The following is a 17,128-nucleotide window of genomic DNA, read 5'->3' as shown; positions in this document are numbered from 1 at the left end:
GGCTGAGAATGAAACTTGGGGGTGTTGGGATGTGTTTGTGAATCAGACTGCTACTGCTCTGCAGGCAGGAGCTGTAGGACTGAGATGAGATGGGAGGGAGACCAAGGGGAAAACAAAGCAGGAGTGGGCAGACAGCCCACAAGAGCAAGTTATTTTTGAAAAGAGCAAAAAGTTAGTTTTTAGAGCTGAGTCAGCATTATTGCTTACCTAAATATATACTCTTAAAGTTCCTAGAAATCTGACATCATTTCAATTTTCCTGTTGTATAAGTGTAAGCATTAAGTCCAACTTTTAGAGGTTGTTTTGTGGGGTTTTTTTTTTGCAGTCAACTTCTCAGCCAAGTGAATCCCACAGACATGTCAGCAATTCGTTAAGCTTTCACAACACAGACATTTTACACTTGCACACTATTACTAATCATTGTTTATGGTCTTACCACTATTCATAATAGATGTATGTTTATGGGTGGTAGTTTTGTTAGCTAGAGCTGATGCAAATATTGACAAAATACTCTGTCCTTTTTAGTTGGTTTTGTTTTGTTGTGGTTTTTTTTTTTTCTTTAGGGACAGAAATAATATGAAATGGCCACTCAACACTTTCCATGGCTTACTTTGCATCACAACATAAAACCACAATTTATAATTTTGTTGGGCAGACTAACTGCAATTCAGTAATTCAGAAGGTGGGCACAGGCTGATGATACAGGACACTGTGTCTCTGTTGTCAGAGAGAGCAACAGGGCCCGAAATCATCCCCTGTGACAGGGAGCACAGCTCATGGCTCTGAGTCACTGTCTGTCCCGACTGCCCAGTGCTGCCACTGCTGTGTTGCTGCCAACCCTGAGCTGCCTCTGTGCTTCTCATTTCAGGGTTGAGCTATTATTTCCATCAGGACTGCATGAAACCCATAGAAATAACTGAAAGTGTACAGAATACAAAGATCTCACAACAGTATATCAAAAGATTGTGTCACTAAATCTTCATCTGTGATTTTGAGGACATACACAACCCGTGTGTTTCTGTATGCATCAGGAAAACTTGTAGCCTTGCATTCATATAATTTGACAATATGAAACATTTGTAGAATGCAGTTGGCTTTTCATAGGTATTCTCCAAAGAGAAGCTATTTTATGTGCCAAAAACCCTGAAGTGGGGCCATTGAGAGTAATTGTGGAAATAATACCTTACCCAGTAGTGATGTTTTTGGAATCAGATTTTGAATCTTTTTTTGTTGTAAGGAAGGTAACCTACTGTTAAAAAAGAATGGTAACGTTTCTCAGGTTTGCATAATTTCACCTTCATCTTGCCAGCTCACTGTGGAAAGCATCATAATGGAAGATAAGAAAATGTTTTAAGAGTGATGGAAGCCTTTTCATCCAGAAAAAATGTTGATAGTTCTTTGCTACAGTCCTTTGTAGCTTAAGATATACACTCAGTGAAGTCAAGGTCAAGTACCACCAAGAGAAGGCAAAAATCTGCTGCACGTTGTGCTTAAATTGCAAAGCAAGTTCTTTGTGAAATGCATATTCCAGTATTCTCAAAAAAGAACAACTAATAGTAATGTTGAATTAGATTATTTACCTTTTAAAAATTTAAAATAATTACCATACTGAAATTACTTGAACAAATTTAATGTAATGGTAGTTATTTAAAGAGAGATAATATTTTATTTCTACCAGTAGTAGGAGTATATTTGAAAAAGCCAATCAATTCTGTCACAGACCAGGATGGTGATTATGAAATGGAAAACATCTGTTCTGGCAGGTTCACTATTAATTTCTGACACCTGACTGGTACAATATTGAGAATATATATTTATGCAAGATGGCAGTCTGGAAGTAAAACATTATGCCTTTGTCCACAGAAACCCTTTCTGAATTTCTTCACAGCTGATATGTTCAATATTTTTATTTTTTAGTAAAGTATTTATTTTAGTAAAACTTCCTATAAATGCTTGATTATACACGGATCGCCATTTGTACTTAATGCCTTCTTCATGTAAAAAGGTCATATGAAGTCTAGTGAGAAACCTTTTGCATCTGTTGCAGGACGTTTGGTTTTGCTTTGTATTTGACAAGTAATTTAACATACAAGTGGAAAGTGTATTTTACTTCCATATTGGTTGTTACAGTAAAAGTTTTTGGCACTGAAAATTGCAAGTGTACAGTTGGCAAGAAGACACTCTCCCACCTTCTGAAACCTGCATTTTTGAAATTGCATTCAACAGATGAAACAGAACCCTACATTTATTAATTTTTCTATATTGCAGTTGTTTTGAAATGCTGGATTTGTATAAGATTGGTCACACAGCCCCTACTGGAAACAAGTATCCTTGTTTAGTACTTCTTCCACTCCCTAGGTAAGCACACAATTGCAGAAATTCCAGAACTGCTCACTTGCATGTTTCTGTAGCTTGTTTCCACACGTTTTGTTTACTAGTACTAGTGAAAACTAACATACATGTGTTTTTCTCTGGATTAGCAAACCTACAGAGAAAATACACACTGAGAGACAACAAGCCCCCTCCATATTTCTTACAAATAAAAGAATACTACATACTCTTTCAAAACTGGTCAGCTTCAGTACCACAATGAAATAGCCTGATAGTAAGAACTCTACAATATTTGCATCTCTGTTTAACCTTGATTGTCTTTCTGGGTGCTGAGCTCTGAAAAATTAAAGCCAGTTTCATGTTATTCTGTACACCTACCTTACAGCCCTCACTGCAGGATTGTGGGGGAAAACAAATCTCTGAGATTTCAGGCCAAAATCTCATTGGAATTAAAGTAACTTCAGTAATGGCTTAAATTTTTAAAGATACCTAGAGCCCCTGTGATTTATCCTGCTTGACAAAGGCAGGATTGATGTGGTCTAGAAGCATTTGTTAGCTATTCTGATGAAGGTTTTGTAAAAATTTACAAATAAATTACTTGTTTTGTATGAAGCATTCTCTGTTATACTGTTACTCCTGCTTGCTAGAAGACCACCCACAGTGGCAGCATAGAAGGATGTTACTGCTCTGGCATAGGCTGAAGTGCATGAAATGCAGAAAATCTGCAGTCACTGTGCAGTTTTGGTAGTGCCTCTTGGTGATGTAGAACAGCACATGCACAGCCTTAGGAGCAAAGGGGCTCCCTCTGTTGGCAGTCTAGAAGGGCAAGTCCCAAGAAGAGTTAAATTAGGGAGGATTTATGAAATGGGAACTTACTGTGCTTTGGGTGAAAGTAGAAGCTACAGGAGGAAAACACATTCAGGGACAAGATTTTGATACAAGTATTGAGAAATTTTAGACTCCTCATTTAGCTCAGTTTAGCTGCATAATGCACTATTCTATTTGACTGCATTTCTTCTAACAGAAAAGTTGAAATGTCTTTATGTGGTACAGGAGAGCTGTACCTCAATATTAAGTGTTTTAATGTCTGGGCAAAATTTGTAGGAATAAAGATGGGAGGTGTATATGGTCCATATATAAGATAGTTTAAAAAAGTTGCAAAGTCCCTGTTTTATCCATTCTGTAATTTGGTTTATTCTTCAGAACTTGGGGGAAAAGAAGGGTGAAAAAAACAAACAGAAAGAACAAAAGGTAAAACAACTAAAGTAGCTGTTTTACAGACATTAATAATATGTTACAACTGAATCTGTAACTAGATACAGTTATCTGGAGTTGTACCACGAAGTTCCTTCAGACAGCTGTTCTTTTCTACCAGAACAAGATGTACTCAATTAAGTAAAATCAGAATAATATGAAAGCATGTTTTTATTCTTTATAAGGCTAGATATTCTTTCTCACGTTTTTTTGACACACTGTCTATATTTCTACACTGATCATTGTAGGAGAAGGTGCTTTGAAGAAACTTACAAGAGCTAGATTTATTTTTCTTGAACGCACACTAATTCTGTCCAATGACATTTCAAGCAGGGGCACACAGGTCTGTTATCATTAGTATAGTGGTCTGGTCAAGACCTGCGTGCTCAGCTCTTGCAGCATCTGTGGTGAAACGGTGGCTTGTCACCATATTTGTTATTTCTGTAGATGTTTGAAGCTAATTCATAAGAAGGGTCTTCTCTAGCTTCCTTTCCTCCTTGGCTTTATATAGCGTTTCTGACTTAGGAGACTGATGGAATCTGTAAATCTGGACTTGACAAGGCTGATGAGGACAACCTGCAGACATTTTAAACTTTTCTTCATAAACACTGAATTCACTTCGGAGGGACAGTTTGGGAAAACTTGTTTGTTTTGTATAAAAAGCATTGTCTCAGCAATGCACCACATAGATTTAAAATGACTTTTCCTTCTAGTAGCTTGGCATATTGATCTTTGGTCACTGCACTGAACAGTAGCCCACCATCAGTGAACTGCTAAATTGTCATTCCTCTTTGAGAACAAGTTAACAGTGAATTCTTAGCTCATTATTGTGTTTCCCCATTGATTTCTGTAGCACCTGGACTTTTTGTAGTATGAAAAAGTGTTACGCTAGAATAGCTGTACATTAATTTGTGATTTCAGCACATGTATATGAACAGAATGTGTTCCTGTTTGGATAACTGATGACATTTTCTGAAGAGGAAAACAAGAATAAGAGATATACCGAATACATTCAAAGAAGTGCACAAGATCAGAAATACATGGCTGCCACTGATGCTGAAGTTACTTTTTAAAAATGATTGGAAAAATAAAGAATGAGAACATTAGATCTTTAAGACAGGAAGAATGAATGACAGTGAAAAGAGGAGCAGCTGAATATGAATGGAAAATAAACATATGGAATATGTAGGCTTTTAAAACATGTGGTACATATTTTTTCTATAGTGCCCATACAGAGCTTTCTGTGACCTAGAGTCAGCCCTCATTTAAAGATAAATCATGTTGTCTCTTAAAATAAACACAACAAAGTGTAGAAAGAGACTGCAAGTCTTTAAGAAAGAAGGTGGTGTAGCCAAGTATTTTTTATACCTAATACAAATATCAAGTATTACCAATGCAGGTGAGGGGAAAAAAATAGAAGTATTCTCTATGAAGTGAAAGGTATAAGCAAATCAGAAGGCCTTTCAAACATTTCACATTAGTCTTATAAAACAAACATTCCTGCAAAGTCCATGTCAATCTAAAGAAAGAAGAAAGAACATTTGTCTGAAGTGTTTCTCAGTTACACAGCAATAAACAAAACAATAGAACAGTATTGTTTTCGAAGAAACGTATTTCACTAAGAAAGTCACAGTTGTCTACATTATTAAATTGCCTTTCATGGAAAATTTTGGAGAAGCTCTGAATATTCATTTTATGCTAGCTATCTCATTTTGGAACTTGAGGTTTGCACATCCGTGTTTGCTAAACAGTGTTAAATAACAGTGTTTGCAGTAAGGGGAAAAAAGATTTTCTGAAGCATTTAAATCAAGTCAACACTCCCATTATCAGCAACGAAAAGAGACTGGAAGCGGCTCTTTCCCAGGCTGAGGAAGAATTTCCTTATGCTGCTTCTGAAGCTTGATGTGCCACCAACTGCCCCAGAGCTGCTCAGCGTGCACATTGCACAAACACAGGAGCTGGTTCTGGTGCTGCAACTGGACCTGCCCAGCCCAGTAAGACAATTTGGAACCAGAAGTGCTGGCAGGGTACAGCAGACATGCTCAACTGGCCTTCACTTCAGCACATGACCACAAAAGTTATCTCCTGTTTGGCTTCTCCAGAAGCCACATTCTGGCAGCACTTCAGAGCTGGTACCACTTTGCTGGACCTGGGCTGGCCTGGTCTATGTATGTTTTTTTTTCTCTGCCATGGTATCCACTAACCCTGGCACTTACATACGAAACCAGCCTGCACAAAATGCATGCACAATTCTTTCTTAATTACAGAAATTTTCATCAAGTCACTTGAGGGATATTGTCTAAAGTATTGAATTCCTCTGAAATAAGGAGCATCTTATTCATCATTGAAGTAAGTTTTCAGAACTCAAAAAAAGAAAAAAAGTCCTGTTCTACATAATCAGAAAGAGCAACTCTGTTAACTGGGCAACTGTCACATCTGAGTAGCTGGAATCTTGTCTCAAAAAAAGAGACTGGATGTGGCACTCAGTGCCATGGTCTTGTGACTGCAGCAGTAGTTAATCAAGGGTTGGACTTGATGATCTCTGAGGTCCCTTCCAACCCAGCCTATTCCATGATTATATGATTCTATGATTAAAAAAAATGTTCATATCCTTTGTGCTAAGTACTGAGTGAGCAGAACAAGCCTGCCTAGGAAGTACAGTATGATAGTCTTCTCCAGCTGTTTACATAGTAAAAAAGAAAACATTACAAAAACTAAACAAATAGCACAAAACATTGTTAATGAGAAATCAATTTTTGCTGGCTTTGTTGTTTGCTGGCATCACAAGACAGACACAGGTAATGATTCCTCTCTTTTTATATATCAGAATATTTTTAATTGCTATGCCATTAAAAACTTGTAGAAAAAAGAGAATTTGTCTTTAGTTGACCTTGCCTTTGATGCCTTCACTTTCAGGTAGGAGATTTATGGCAGCAAACAGGACTACAGACTCTACAGACCTAAATGTCAAGGGAAACAATTTTGATAAGAGAGAAAGGACCACCACTGAGTGGAAGATTCCATTATGAATTAAGTTATTTTGTATGGGAGTCTATGCAAGGAAGACATTTTACAAACAAAGATCCAGAATAAAGTTTTGCAGAACTGCTTGGTTTTGGATAACTGCTTTGTTTTCCATCAGAGACTGCGTATTCTTAATCTACATCTACTTGTTAGGCACATCTACTGCCTTCAGTCACTGCGGTCATGGGGACCTAATCTACCTGTAATGAATCAGGAGAAATGAGAGAAGAAAGAGGTGGAAAAAATGTTTTCTTAATGACATATTTGTTAGGGAGATGTAAACTGGCTACATCACCATCTAGATTAAGCTAAATTAGCACCAGTATTTTATAAAAATTAGCTTCTTAAATACACAGATTTAAATTTTGCTGTATTTAGAAACAATAAACATTTGCCTCAACTTCTGCTAGCATTTCTGATTATCAGTAGTTGGAAACTGAACTGTCCCTGCTCCTGACTTGAATAATACGTTTTTGAACCAACATCATTTCTAACCTTTTTACTAGGTCACCATCTGTTAAAGCAGCTGCATATTTTGTGTGAAGTAGACAGGACACTGGTTTTGTATTTGGGAGCATGCACCTGTGAGCACCCAGTGTCCCCTGCTGAGCAAAGACCTTAGCAAGGAGCAGAGCATCACCTCCTGAACCACCACCATTACTCCTGCAGCCCGGGGCATTCTATTGCTCTTGAAACCACCTGGCATCAACTATAGGAAGGACAATAATCATAGGGTAAGCAATAATTAAATATTTACAAATGGATAATTTGGACAGGGATGATCAGCACAATGAGCGTGGCAAAGTGTTTCCAATTTTGGAAGCAATAAGTTTAATCAAATATAAGGTTTGATTCTGTGGTTGTTACTCAACAGAGACTATAGATCTTAGAAGTTACCATAGGATTAGTTTGGACTGTCAAGAAGAGTAGGCATGCAAAATGATCTAAAAACAACCAACAACCAAAACAAATAAATGGCTGATGCCAATATGCAGCTGTCAGTAAGAAGCACAATTTTAATATCAGTAAAACACAGATTCTAAAGGAATGTGTAACTTTTAGCAGATTATAATAGAATAAAGCTGTGCAAAGCCTACTGGGAAGGTAGCAGTAAATTTGGGATGTACTGGACATGCTTTTACAGCAAGTGTCCATAAGGGAGATAATAACTAATCAATTCTTTGTGCAATTAAGGTATTGGGAACTGAATTGATTGCTATTCCCTCCTTACATAAAACTATGACTTGTTTGAGATCATAGCAGATTGGGATCTCATATACCAGTTAAAATTACTTTTTGCTGGCAAGTTTTTGCTGGCTTGTGGTAGAGTTGGGTTTACTATTTAGAAATATCACAAGATTAAAACCAACCAGCTATTCCCTTCTATTCTCAAATAGTCTGTCTCATATATTCATATGAGTTCATATATGTTCATATATTTTTAATAGATACATGAACAATGTGTATATATAAAACAGCATGTATTTCTGAAGATACAAAGATATAAACAAAAAGACAATCATGTACATACATAAATATTACTAATAGTAGTTAACTTTTCAGGAGACCAGGAAATTGATTCTACAGCACCTCATGATATGCCAATCTGTTTTTAATAATAGAAAACAAAAAAGCAAATTTTCACTCACGTGTACAAATGAAGAGGACATTGCTGCATCTGGAAGCTTTCAAGTGGTTGCTCATGAGAGGTAGGTGCGTGTGTATCACAGGAATCCCAGGCAGCAAGGGTAGAGGTTCTGAAGCAGGCACCTGTGGACACAGTCAGTGCTAAATCTAGAACTCTCGATAGCTGCAGTTTTTTTCATAGAAACTATTTCTTCACTGAATAATCGGTTTCCTTAGTGATATTTCTTTTTTTTTTTTAGTAAGAACTCATCAGAAGAAAGCCCATTTTTGTTTTAGTTGCTTTTTCAAATAGTTTCAAATTAGTTCATGACTCCACACAGACTTATTTCATCTGCAGGATGACAAAAGCTTTCTTGATCACATGAATATAATTTTCTGTTAATGAGAACTCTTGAGATTTCTAACATGAGCAGTGAATTTACAAAAGTGGTTTCTTTTTGTTACAGATTCATTTCATGAACTACTACTAAATTAGGTCAGGCATGAAAGTTTCAGGCTCAGATCTCTATAAAGAACATAACCGTTATCATTCACTGGTAATAATGTACTTTAATAACATTCAGGCTAAATCTCTAAGCATCCCTGTTTTCCTCTATTCAAAACTAGTATCAATTAAATACTGGTCTTTGGTCTTGTGTTTCAGATAAAGCTATGATTTTTGTGACTAAACTAAGCTGGATGTTATTTAAATAAAAGCATCACTACATATTTTATGGAACTATTGATAAAATTATAAAAAATAATGCAGTTTGTGCTGCTTAATAAAATTATTTTTTTTACTCCTTATCAAGGAGTACGTCTTTTTAAGCACAATATATTTTCTAGTTTAATTGCTGAAAATGGCCTTTTTATGTCCTTGAATAGCCAGTGCTCCAACAAGAGAAGAAAAAAGACATTTAAAAAGAAATTTTACTTTCCTATCACATTTCTAATTTGAAGGTTTATATAGTGAGTTTATATATAATTTCTCTCTTAATATTGCACATAGCTTTCAAAAATTAACAAACATTTTTTTAGAAGAGAGATTTAAAAATTTCCATCATTATTTGCCCATTATTCTAGGAAGAATTTGGTGCAATTGAAGTGTGTATATCAGCTTTGTGATTGTGATCATAATTACTGCTCATGATAAACACAAAAGTTATGATTAAAAAAATCTGACCCTCATTTGTAGTATGTAATCAGTGTTAGATTGATCTTCCTCGGGTGGGAAAGTATTTAAAATAGGTTTCACAAGATTTAATAGGTCAGCTGGCATTTTCTTTGCCATCCACGGGGGTTTTTCCTCTGTCTTCAAGTGTAACATAATGTATTTTAATTAGGATTTCATCAGTATTAGTAATTTAATCTTTATGACAGTTGCAGGATGGTTATTAAGATGACTGATAAGAATTCAGGTGTAAAACTGTTAGCATTGGAGCAGAGATGGTTTGACTCTGCTGGAGTTTGATTCTGAGCTATCAAATTCCCCCATGGAGAAGTAGAGACTACTGGAAAATGAAGGCTTTTCTGCTGCTAGAAAATTGTGGGAAACCATTTAAAAGACAAAGATAAATGCCCTCCTTTGGTAATTTCTGTTTCATGTAACTTTTCAAACCCCAGATAAATTTGTTTGTTAATTGCAGGATGCAGAAGACTTGGTGATGGGAAGGCACATGAAAGAGACACAAAGCAACGAAATACAAAGGTCTGGTAGAATGAATTGTTAGATTTCTTAGGTAACAATGCTAAATTCCCTTAATTGAGGTTGTTCTTTCAAATAAATTCTTCCTTCAATTTACTTTTCTGGGGCTGCAGCACTGATACTAGGCCAGACTCTAGACTAGAGACCAGTAGCAACAGGAAATCCAGTGGTAACTTGACAGTTACTGAGTTACACTGCCCTACCTAATGAATATTTGGAGAATTTATGCCTTATCTTTATGATCTAATCTTCTGTACATCAACTGTATTTCTCAAGAGTTAAAGTTGCAGTATCATTCAAGGCTAGGAGATAGTACTGAATTTGTAAAATGTGGAAGTTTAGTGCCAGAGGTTCAGGTCACTGTTCTTCAGGTCTGTTCATGTACTCATCAAACACAGAACATTCTACAGATGCTGATGCAAAGCAGCCCTTACTACAGCTTTCAACTCATTAAAGGTTTTTGCAGTTGACAGTATGGGAATTAAAGCTCTTCTAAATGGATTGCAGGGGGTGGGGAGGAGGGAGGCAAAGAAATGCAAGGAGCAAATAGTATCAATTTATGAAGAGTGGATGAAATTCATTAATTCTATATGAGTTAACATGCTGAAGAAACTTATTTAAGGAAACATGCTTTCTTCCAAGTGATAGGAGGATCACAATATAATGTAGAACCTGTAAAACATGTATTGAAATAGTACAAATAAGTGCTTGAGAAAGTTTAATATATTGCCAAGATTTGTGCCCATTTTAAGATGCAAAAGTAAATCACTGATGAAGCTCCTGAACTTCTGAGAATTACTTTTGTAAAGGCATAAGCATAATTGCATGAGGTGTCTGAAAATAGAGAAGGAAAGCAGCAGGAAGCATCAATCTTTGTTCTGTATTTTAAACCTGGACAATTTAGTGCTACCTGCCATTGTCCATACCTTTGCACCAGCTGGTGGTATTGTTGAGGCTTGCACTATGATTCATACACAGAGCACACTCAAAAACTGTTGTCAAAGAGACTGTTACTTCTCTCGTATTTTCCTACTAGAAAACTAGGGAAAAGATGGCGTGTGTAATAACTTAACTCTGTGTTTTGCCAGGGGTGTTAACGGAACAAAGTAATAATTTTATTTCCTGTGCTGAATTAGAACAGTGTTTTTTTCCCACAAATGTCTGCTACTTACACAGTGCCAGAAAATGCTAGAAAGTACTTGGAACTTTTAAAGTATGATTTACAAAAAAGTTATCTGCAGTGATCTGTTGGGACGTTCCCCAATCTCCTGTTTTTGTTATTCATCATATTTCTATTTCTTTAGTAGTTATCATAGATCAGTTGGTAGACTTCATGTCAGTAGAAAGGACATTTGTCATTTTGGCTCTGTTTTAATCTTTTTTTTTTTTTTTTTTTTTTTTTTTTTTTTTTTTTTTTTATTAATCTCTTTGCTTTCATTCTTTAAGGTCTTACCAGAAATGCACTAAATCTGTTGAGCTTAACAACAGAAAAAGAATATCCCTCATTTGAATAGTTTTGGCTAAATGATGAGTAAATCAGGCTTGTACCATAAAAAGTAAGGAAGTGGTTGCAGGCTATTCCAAAATTATTGAAGTACAGAAGAAGTTCTGTGCTTATAAGTTGTAACAACCTAAATGAGGTTGTATCAATTAAATATATTTTAATTTAATGAAGTCATGAGTTGAAAAAAAAAAAAAAAAATCATTCATACACTGCAAAAATAGGTCCAGCCATGATTAATGCAGCATCATGCTTGTGAATGGAGAAAAAATTCATTATTCAGTGAGATAAGTGGTCTGGCTGAATATTCATAGATGCATGCAAATTAAGTAAATATAAACTGCTCCTTGGGGTAATGTTACCAATATGGCTATGCTTTATATTGTCTGAGTGGAAATTTGTGAGGAAAACAACAAGGTGAGGTCAAGCTGTAGAAAAGGCACCTTCCCTGGGAAGGTGAATGAAATGGAATTTGAACATTCTCACATCCTGACAAGAATAAAAGATTATATTGGCATTTCTTTAAAAATCTCACCATCGTTGTATCTGAATATGATGGTGACCATAATGCTATCTTAAATCAACACACCAACAGTTTAGGGTAGTACATGGGAAGCTCAGATGCTTCACAGTTGGGTGATTACTGAAATATCACCATTCACATGTCAGGAAGAAGCCATATTATGTACTGCCTTTGGAACTTTAGGAACTTTATCTCATTGGATAACTTCATCACCATTTTGCATAGAGAAATATTTTTTTTTCTTTTGTTCCTCACTGTGGAGGACTGCAAGATTACATATGTATGAATAGAAAGTTTTCATGTGTACACATATGGTTTGCTTCCCAATGTCCTATTTAATGTGTTTTTAAAGGTCTGTATACAACTGAAAATTAATGGAAGAAGACACATTACCTAACAGGCAACCATTACTTTGGACTTGATAAAACAAGGGGGGACTCTTGCTTTTGGGGTTTTTTTAGGTTTTTTCTTATTTTTGACATTAACACTCTTTTAATATACGTTGCTCAGTATTCTGTAGTTATTCCACAGTTATCAACTGTGAAAATCCCAGATCATCCCAGCATGACCCAAAGGAGATGGCACACAAAAGATTTCGTAGTTCTGATCTTTTAAACCAAAGTCTGAGCAGGTTGTAGAGCAAAATGAAATGAGGCACCTCTGTGACCTGCATGAGAAGTAAGGGGGGAGGGCAAAGCCTCTTGCTTTCTTTAGTATCTCCTTTTTATGACATATTTCTCCCTCTGTAGCAAGAATTTACATTTTGAGAAGCCAGAAGTCAAGTCATTTTCTATAAACACATGCTAGCAGGGAGGTGTGAACTCCTTTGACATCATTCTGATCCTATTTGAGTATCAGTGGTTAAAAGTTCACCACTACCATTCTGAATCCTTTAAGGAGGCCTGGAGTCAAAGGGAAGAAGCAGACAAAAAAGTTCAAAGGGGGAAGAACAGAAAGGAAGAATAATGGGGAGCTATAGACAGCTCTCAAGTAGAGCATGGTCAGCTGGAAGACTCAAGAAAAAATGAAGAGGTAACAAGGTGGTAATGACTGTCATTCTCAGTTCTCAATGAAATGTGGATACCTGCTCTATATGTTATCCTTTTATTTGTGTCTGTTCATGTAGGTCTCCTATGCTGGCCTACCACCCAAATGAGTAGGCTAGAGAAGTTCTTACCTTCCCTCAAAGCTGCGAAGTTTTCTATTAAAGGGAATCTATAAATAGTGTATTTCTTTAAAAAGATATTTAAAAATTATATATGTGTGTATAGAATCGTAGGCTCATTTAGATTGGGAAAGATCCTTAGGGTCACTGACTACAACTGTTAACCTAACACTGCCAAGTCCAACAGGAAACCACGTCCTGAAGTGCCACATCTACACCTCTTTAAATACCTCCAGGGATGGTGACTCCACCACTTCCAGGGCAGCCCTTACATGAATAAATTTTTCCTCATACCTAATGTAGATCTCCCCTGACACAATTTGAGGTCATTTCCTCTCATCCTATTGCTTGGTACCTGGGAGAAGAAACCAACATCCACCTTGCTACAACCTCCTTTCAGGTAGTTGTGGAGAGAGATGAAGTCTTCTCTCAGCCTCCTCCAGGCTAAGCCACAGCAGTTCCCTCAGCTACTCCTCATGCAACTCACGTATATACATGTATAAAATATATAAGTATGTGTAATGTATTTTCTACAGATACATGAAAAAAAAAAAAAAAAAAAAAAAGCCAGATATTCTTACTTTAATTAACTGGTGCCCTTTTAGAATGCTGAGTTGTTGCCTGGGACTTCTCTCCTGTATCAGGGCTTATTTTTAAGACAGTATCAAGATAACAGAATACAGAGCAACTCCTGTGTATGCATGGTGACAGTTTTAGGGTAATACAAATCTATAGGAAAGTTTGAATTTTTAAAATTTATTCTGAAAACAATGCAAATACAAGTCTAAAAGATATTATAGGAACTGATGTCCTAATTGCATATTCACGTTACAATAGGTTAGTGTTGATTTAGTGTCATCATTTATCATTATTGATAAATGATCATTTATTTATATTATCAGTGATCATCATTTATCTTATATACTTTATCAAAAATGTATTCTTATAATAGCAATTTCTAATACTACAGAGGTGATACATTTTACAAGCATGAAGACTATGATTTCTGCAAACTAAAAATAATGTCAATTTAAAAGAAATAAGCTATTACGTGTTGTTTCATTTTAGAACAAAGTGGGCTGCTATGGTGGGTAAATCACTTTCTACATGTATTTCCAAGGTAGAATGTAGCTCTCAGAGTGCTTACTGACTGTAACACTGTCAGCTCCTGATTTATTATTTCTTCAGTTGAATTAGCAAAGAAGTGAAAAAAAAAATCACTTAAGACTTCTGTGTCCTCTGTAATGTAGTTATTCTGTTTACCATAGATTTTATGACTCCACCTAACTATCAGCAAAACTGAGTTTTCAAACAGCTGTAAGTAAGGCTGAAAGAAGAGGTCTTCCAAAGAGCTGAGCTCCCTCTAGTTGTTGGATATCCACTCATCTGTGTTTTAATCTGCACTAGAGGCTAATCAGCTTGCTGGGAACAGTGAAAGACCCATAATGTCTCAAAGGCTTTTGATCCAAAGAGTCATAATGCACAATAGAGTTGTAAATGAGTGTCAGGGCATTAGGGTCTTCTGATATTTTCCACATTTCAACAAGGAGTAAAGTTCTTTGCTTGACTGGAGAGACATGAACTCTCAAACTGAAAAGAGGTCTTGGTAGAGACAAAGTGGAGAACTGTAGCTGTATGCCATGTGAACTGTCTTGTATGCCATTGAAACACTGTCTTGTTTTAGCTTGATTAAAAGAGACAAAATATTAACCCCTAATGCCCCTAAAGAAAGCAATGCTGTAAGTACTTGTTTCTTGTAAAGTATGGGAACCAATCCATTCCTTGTCTGATTTTAAAAATTATTTTAGAGGCTGAGAATAGCATTTTAATTACTTGCCTCATTTACCTGATTTAGGTGATTAAATATTAAAATATTATCTGCACTCCGAGAGGTACTGGACTCACCCAAGTTCCTGCTAGGCTGACCCCTAAAATGGTTCTCTGCCCTACTGTCTACTAATAAAATCCTTAAGTGCTTGAGTATTTTTCATGTGGAAGGTGAGACTACTACATACCCTGAAGCCTGGGGGGTTCACATGGGAACAACTGACTTCTGATTCTTGTTTCTGTTGATATTAAGCTGTTAAAGGAAACATTTCCACAGGTCCATTTCAGTCTACTACCAGTACACTGGTAAGAACCTGATATTTGGGCAGATACAAAAGCCTCCTCAAGCCTCCTCAAGCTTAAGCAGGGAGCTAAATCCTAAATTTGGACCTAATTTTTCTAACTCTTTCTTAATGGCTTTGATCATTGGATTAATCAATACAAGCTTTCCCAAGCATTTTTTGAGAGAAGAGCATCTGGATTACACCCAGGGGCGGCAGGGGAATACTCAGCACTCTGAGTCCTCAGTGTAAATGGGCACCTTTCTTCAGCCCAGTAATAACTATTCCACTAGGGACCAGGGAAGTAATGAATATATGCTCCCTGCAATTTAGTCTGATTTAGTAATAAAAAAAAAAAAGTCTATATTTAATTTATATTATTTTTCAAAGGAAATTTTCTTGCCAGATTTTCCTCTTGTCTGTTCATCACACCTTCTATAATCCGTTATGTGAAATTGCTAAGTACAAAACTAGAAATATTTCATATGGACATTTAGTAGGACTGAGGAAATACTTCACAAAAGTGAAAAGTTTAATAGCTTTTCATATCTTTCACAATTTCATATATATATAATATATATATATATTATATATATTATATATTATATATATAATTTCTTTTCATATATTCACAATTTTCTGTGAATATATTACTTTTCTCAAAATACAGTTTTTATTCCTTTTTTTTCTCCTAAGATATGGCTATGCAATGTCACATAAGATGTAATTAAAGTATATTTACATCAATTTATCTGCTTGATGTCATTCTGTTTGACTATGCAGAGCTAAATTAAAAATGAGTGTATTGGGAAAAGTAATCTGGAAACAAACCAGTGTTCGTAGGTAAGAAAATGTTTTATGACTTCATCATATTAAGAAAATAATGACTGGGGATGTAGAAGGAAAATATCAAGAACTGGAAAAAAAAATAATTTTAGTGAACATCTGCTTAAGGACTGACAAGCCAGCATGCAGATACTTGAGCTGTCAGGGCAAGAAATAGTGCATGTGAAAAAACCCAAACTATCCTAATTGTACAGAGATTGCATAGTAAAACCTGATTCACATAAACACAGGAAAAACAAATGGCTTAGAATAACCTACAAGATCTGTCTGGTAAGAGCGAGGTAAGATGGAAGATCTGCCTTGGGTACATAGGCTGGACAGCACAGAGTATCATGCCGTACAGAGGGAAGGTAAAAAATACTATTACAAGACTGATAGGCACTCAGGAGATAACAGTAAAGTCTCTGCAGGCATAACAGTACAGTGAGAGGGGGCCTCACAAATTATGAATTTCAGCTGGATCACAGAGTGTAAATTTTCTTGGAGAAGAAAACTTGAAAGGTGAAGAGATCAGAAGTGTAGCTTGTCCCTGAACTATGACAGAAGTTATGCGTAGAACCAGAAATAAATCTGAGTTTGCCTTTCCATACTACATAGGTGGAAGAGATGATGAATGAATAGGAGCATGAAGGTGCATCCTCACCTCAGAATTTCATATTGATGGTTTCCTAATCTAGGAATGTTTTTCTCTAATATGTACAGACTGCCTGTGCGTACTGCCTGCACACTACAGTCAAATGTAACTGAGAGGCAAAAGACAGTGATTTTTTCACTCCTACAGGTTGTATTATTTGTTAAACACAATAGGAATATAAATTGGTTTCTAACTAATAGATGTATAATGATTTCATCAGGAGATGTATAGGTCTTGGGACCTAGAGCAAGAATATATAGATTGTAATGACAACAAAATGAATGTAGTCATAACATCTAGGTGAGAGTTTAGTATAGTTAAGCATATCTGTGTATTTTGATGTTTATTTGAAACACAGAAATGGTGCTTAGATGTGAAATTAATCATAGTCTCCAGTGAGACACAGCTATT

General features: G+C 36.0%; 1 long non-coding RNA gene across 1 annotated transcript; it reads left to right on the top strand.

Moving 5' to 3' along the window:
- The first annotated feature begins 491 nt into the window (after window positions 1-491).
- LOC139797723 (uncharacterized) lies at window positions 492-15,784 on the top strand. The gene is made up of 5 exons (XR_011726568.1): window positions 492-682; window positions 7,116-7,343; window positions 8,173-8,318; window positions 9,882-9,943; window positions 12,862-15,784. It is a non-coding gene; the product is annotated as an uncharacterized lncRNA (long non-coding RNA).
- The last annotated feature ends 1,344 nt before the right edge of the window (window positions 15,785-17,128 follow it).

Source organism: Heliangelus exortis, chromosome 6, assembly GCF_036169615.1.
Source record: "Heliangelus exortis chromosome 6, bHelExo1.hap1, whole genome shotgun sequence".
In the NCBI taxonomy this organism is placed as follows: Eukaryota; Metazoa; Chordata; class Aves; order Apodiformes; family Trochilidae; genus Heliangelus; species Heliangelus exortis.
Note: the sequence above shows the minus strand (reverse complement) of the source record. Positions and strands in the feature narration are given on the sequence as shown.